Genomic DNA, 6,000 nt, shown 5'->3' on the forward strand with positions numbered 1-6,000 from the left:
CCTTTACTGTGGCAATTGTGATCGAATCAACGCAATATTAGCCACTTTCAATGCAAATCTAATTATCCAATAGATTTTGTTGTAGGCAGAACGCATATAGGAGAAGGATTATATTGCATTGACACGCACGACTCAGCCCATACTCTACACACAGACCAGTGCGGCGTAACCAAACAGAGCTGCAGTAGGCCTATATGCAAATAGATCATTGCCATTTATGGATCTGTACCATTTACTTTGGACTGTTAACGGCATGAGCGGTTGTGAGTAGATGCGCTTCTTTTGAGATCAGAGCGATAGAACATTTTGTTAATATCATTTGCTAGTTAGTGAGTTATTAGCCCAGTTATAGATCATGTGTAGTCAGCAATAGGGGAGTGACTGCTTCCTACAAGAGCACAAAACGTGTACATTTCTAGACATCTTTGAAAAGGGAGTCAGGTGAAGAGCTTTTTTTTGTTCTTGAAGGGGCAGTGTTGTATTTTGAGACAGGCTTGAATAAGCTAAGTAGCCAATAAGCAGAGGGTAGCATAATTGGTTTGATTCTCTGTAATAAAGGCATGGGAATAATATTACATTTTATTTTGTAAAGTGGTTTCTTTGCATCAAACATTTACATTTACATTTAAGTCATTTAGCAGACGCTCTTATCCAGAGCGACTTACAAACAACACAACAACATTTTTAGTCACCTCCTTGTCTGAAGGACAAATTAATAAACAGGTTAATGTCAAGCCCTGCAAGTCTCATGGAATGTAGGCCTACATTGACTGCTACTGTAGGCTGAATGATAGCTATTTCCATGTTAAAATATAGGCTGAATGACAGCAATTTCCATGTTAAAATGTTATGGGATGTATTTTTTCTATTGTTTTTGATGGTAGGTAACTCTGGTTATGTTCAAATAGCCACAATAAATCAAATCAAATTGTATTTGTCACATGCGCCGAGTACAAAGCCCTAACCCCAAAAAAGTAATAAAATAAATAAGAATACTAAATTAAAGTAACAAATAATTCAAGAACAGCAGTAAAATAACAATAGCGAGCCTATACACAAGGGGGACCGGTACAGAGTCAATATGTGGAGGAGCTGGTGTTGAGGTAATTGAGGTAATATGTACATGTAGGTAGAGTTATCAAAGTGACTATGCATAGATAATAACAGAGAGTAGCAGCAGTGTAAAGGGGTGGGGGGGAGGGCAATGCAAATAGTCTGGGTGGCCATTTGATTAGATGTTCAGGAGTCTTATGGGTTGTGGGTAGAAGCTGTTTATAGAAGCCTCTTGGACCTAGACTTGGTGCTCCGGTACCGCTTGCCATGCAGTAGCAGAGAGAACATTCTATGACTAAGGTGGCTGGAGTCTATGACAATTTTTGGGGTCTTTCTCTGACACCGCCTGGTATTGAGGTCCTGGATGGCAGGAAGCTTGGCACCGGTGATGTACTGGGCCTTACGCACCAGCCTTTCAGGTGCCTTGCGGTCGGAGGCCAAGCAGTTCCCGTACCAGACAGTGATGCAACCAGTCATTATGCTCTTGATGGTGCAGCTGTAGAACCTTTTGAGGATCTGAGGACCCATGCCAAATATTTTCAGTCTCCTGGGGGGGAATAAGTTTCGTTGTGGCCTCTTCACAACTGCCTTGGTGTGCTTGGACCATGTTTGTTTGTTGGTGATGTGGACACCAAGGAACTTGAAGCTCTCAACCTGCTCCACTACAGCCCTGTCGATGAGAATGGGCGTGTGTTCGGTCCTCCTTTTCCTGTAGTCCACAATCATCTCCTTTGTCTTGATCACGTTGAGGGAGAGGTTGTTGTCCTGGCACCACACGGCCAGGTCTCTGACCTCCCCATAGGATGTCTCATCGTTGTTGGTACAGGAGTACAGGAGGTGACTGAGCACCCACCCCTGAGGGTCCCCCGTGATGAGGATCAGGTTGACAGATGTGTTGTTAACTACCCTTCCCACCTTGGGGAGGCCCGTCAGGTGCTTCCCTTTGCAGTCTGTAATAGTTTGCAAGCACTGCCACATCCGACGAGCGTCGGAGCCAGTGTAGTACGATTCGATCTTAGTCCTGTATTGACACTTTGCCTGTTTGATGGTTTGTCTGAGGGCATAGCGGGATTTCTTATAAGCTTCTGGGTTTTATTGACTGAGTCACTGGTGCTTCCTGCTTTAATTTTTGCCTGTAAGCAAGAATCAGTAGGATAGAATTATGGTCATATTTGCCAAATGGAGGGAGAGAGAGAGCTTTGTACGCGTCTCTGTGTGTGGAGTAGAGGTGGTCTAGAGTTTTTTTTCCCTCTGGATGCACATTTAACATGCCGGTGGAAATTTGGTATGACGGATTTAAGTTTCTCTGCATTAAAGTCACCGGCCACTAGGAGCGCCGCATCTGGATGAGCATTTTCCTGTTTGCTTATGGCGGTATACAGCTCATTGAGTGCAGTCTTAGTGCCAGCTATCGGTCTGTGGGGGTGTGTAGACAGCTACGGAAAATACAGATGAAAACTATCTAGGTAGATAGTGTGGTCTACAGCTTATCATGAGATACTCTACCTCAGGCGAGCAAAACCTTTGAGACTTCCTTAGATATCGTGCACCAGCTGTTGTTTACAAATACACATAGACCGCCACCACTTGTCTTACCAGAGGCTGCTGTTCTATCCTGCCTATACAGTGTAAAACCCGACAGCTGTATGCTGTTCATGTCGTCGTTCAGCCACAACTCGTTGAAACATAAGATATTACAGTTTTGAATGTCCCGTTAGTAGGTTATTCTTGCTCGTAGGTCATTGATTTTATTTTCCAATGATTGCACGTTGGCCAATAGAACGGATGGCAGTAAGTAAGAGGGTTTACTCGCTCGCCTATGAATTCTCAGAAGGCAGCCTGATCTCCGCCCCTCTGTTCTCATTTTTCTCTTCACGCAAGTGAGGGGGATTTGGGCCTGTTCCCGAGAAAGCAGTATATTCTTCATGGCGGACTTGTTGGACTCTTTAAAGGAAAAAGCTTCAGCAGTTCGTGGTGAGTAATCGCTGTTCTGATGTCCAGAAGTTATTTTTGGTCATAAGAGATAGTAGCATCAACATTATGTACAAAATAAGTTTTAAAGAATAAGTTACAAACATCGCAAAAAAACTAACAAAATAACACAGTTGGTTAGGAGCACGTAAAACTTCAACCATCCTCTTGGCCACTGTTAAAACTGTAACTTAAAGCGGGTACAGCCTCAGTGTTCACAGTAAACGTGCGCAGGAAGTTGCACTGAAGTTTTACAACGTTCTAGTTTGCGCTCTGCAGACCTGAAATTTGCTTAGTGATGAAAAGAATTTGAGGGAACATTGGTCATGACCCCCATATACAGTGGGGCAAAACAATTATTTAGTCAGCCACCAATTGTACAAGTTCTCCCACTTAAAAAGATGAGAGAGGCCTGTAATTTTCATCATAGGTACACTTCAACTATATAACGGTTTTCTATATGCGAAGGAGAGTCGGACCAAAATGCAGCGTGGCTATTTAGATTCATGTTTAATGAAACAAAGTAAACACAAATCAAATACAAAAACAACAAACGTAAAGTGAAAACCGAAAACAGCCTCTCGTGGTGCAAAGTAACACAGAACAGGAACAAGGACAATCACCCACCAAACACTCAAAGAATATGGCTGCCTAAATATGGTTCCCAATCAGAGACAACGATAAACACCTGCCTCTGATTGAGACAGCCATAGACGAACCTAGAAAACCCCACTAAGCTACAATCCCAATACGTGTAAAAAAACAAAAAAACAAGACAAAACACACCACAATACAAAAACCCATGTCACACCCTGGCCTGACCAAATAGATAAAGAAAACACAAAATACTAAGACCAGGGCATGAAAGAACCTCTCCCCCCCCCAAGGTGCGGACTCCCGGCTGCACACCAATACCAATAGGGGAGGGTCCGGGTGGGCGTTCGTCCACGGTGGCAGCTCCGGCGCGGGACGTGGACCCCACTCTAACAAAGTCTTAGGCGACCCTCTCCGCCGAACAAAACAAGAAACGTAACATGAAAACCGAAACAGCCTAAACTGGACTGAGGGGCAGCTCGGGACTGAGGGGCAGCTCGGGACTGAGGGGCAGCTCGGGACTGAAGCGTTGCTCGGCACTGAGAGGAAGCTCGGCACTGAGAGGAAGCTCGGCACTGAGAGGAAGCTCAGGCAGGTAGTTGGCTCTGGCAGATCCTGGCTGGCTGGCGGATCTGGAAGAGTCTGGCTGACTGGCGGATCTGGAAGATCCTGGCTGACTGGCGGATCTGGAAGAGTCTGGCTGACTGGCAGATCCTGGCTGACTGGCGCATCTGGAAGATCCTGGCTGACTGGCGGATCTGGAAGAGTCTGGCTGACTGGCGGATCCTGGCTGACTGGCGGATCTGGAAGATCCTGGCTGACTGGCGGATCTGGAAGAGTCTGGCTGACTGGCGGATCCTGGCAGACTGACGGCTCTGGCTGCTCCATGCTGACTGACGGCTCTGGCTGCTGCATGCTGACTGACGGCTCTGGCTGCTCCATGCTGACTGACGGCTCTGGCGGCTTCTTGCAGACTGGCAGCTCTGGCGGCTTCTTGCAGACTGGCAGCTCTGGCGGCTTCTTGCAGACTGGCAGCTCTGGCTGCTCCATGCAGACTGGCAGCTCCTTGCAGACTGGCAGCTCCTTGCAGACTGGCAGCTCCTTGCAGACTCGCAGCTCTGGCTGCTCCATGCAGACTGGCAGCTCTGGCTGCTCCATGCAGACTGGCAGCTCTGGCTGCACTGAACAGGCAGGAGACTCCAGCAGCGCTGTAGAGGAGGAAGGCTCTGGCAGCGCTAAACAGGAGGGAGACTCCGGCAGCGCTGGAGGGGAGGAAGGCTCTGGCAGCGCTAAACAGGCAGGAGACTCCCACAGCGCTGGAGAGGAGGAAGGCTCTGGCAGCGCTGAACAGGTGGGAGACTCCGGCAGCGCTGTATTGGAGAAAAGCTCTGGCAGCGCTGGACAGGCGAAGCGCACTGAAGGCCTGGTGCGTGGTGCTGGCACTGGTGGTCCTGGGCCGAGGACACGCACAGGAAGCCTGGTGCGGGGAGCTGCCACCGGAGGGCTGGTGTGTGGTGGCACAGGATGGGCTGGACCGTGAAGGCATACTGGAGATCTTGAGAGCAGGGCTGGCACAGGACGTGCAAGGCTAGGGAGTTGCACAGGAGGCCTGGTGCGTGGTGCTGGCACTGGTGGTACTGGGCCGAGGACACGCACAGGAAGCCTGGTGCGGGGAGCTGCCACCGGAAGGCTGGTTGGTGGCGAAATAAATACTTTTTTGCCCCACTGTATACTGTATGTTTTACCTGAGACTTTCAAGACTTCTGCCCAGCTGCTGAATACATACATGACAATGAAAGTCCTTTCAGATACAGATAGAACTTTATAGTCATCTTGTGTCCATCTTGTTGAGTTTGTGTTGCAAATCAATAAAAACAGAACACTTTGATGGGTTGCTATAAACATTGTCAGGACCCGGTTACGAACCTGGGTCTCCGGAGTGAGAAACAGTCACTTAACCAACTGAGCCACGAATAGTCAGCAGAACCCAGAAGATGAGGCAGACACAGCAGTACTTAAGACGGTGTATTTAATAATGTTATGTACTTGAGTGAAGACCCAAAAGCGGTTTTAACAGAAAACAGTGTTCTTTAATGAAAAATAGGAATGGCATAAATCCTCTTCCAACGTTGTCAATGGAACAAAAAGAACGTTAGTATAATGCAGGATGCACCTGCCAGGCAGACTCCGACAGGATAGGACAAGGTGGAAGCAAACGAGACGACAGCTTGCTTCTGGCATGAAAAACACAAACAAGAATCAGACACTGAAAGTAGCAGGAACAGAGAGAGAAATAGAGACCTAATCAGAGGGGGAAGAGAGAACAGGTGGGAAAGAGTGAATGAGCTAGTTAGGGTAGATGTAGAACAGCTGAAGAATGAG

The sequence above is a fragment of the Oncorhynchus masou genome, chromosome 12 (assembly GCF_036934945.1).
Source record: "Oncorhynchus masou masou isolate Uvic2021 chromosome 12, UVic_Omas_1.1, whole genome shotgun sequence".
NCBI classification, from domain to species: domain Eukaryota; kingdom Metazoa; phylum Chordata; class Actinopteri; order Salmoniformes; family Salmonidae; genus Oncorhynchus; species Oncorhynchus masou.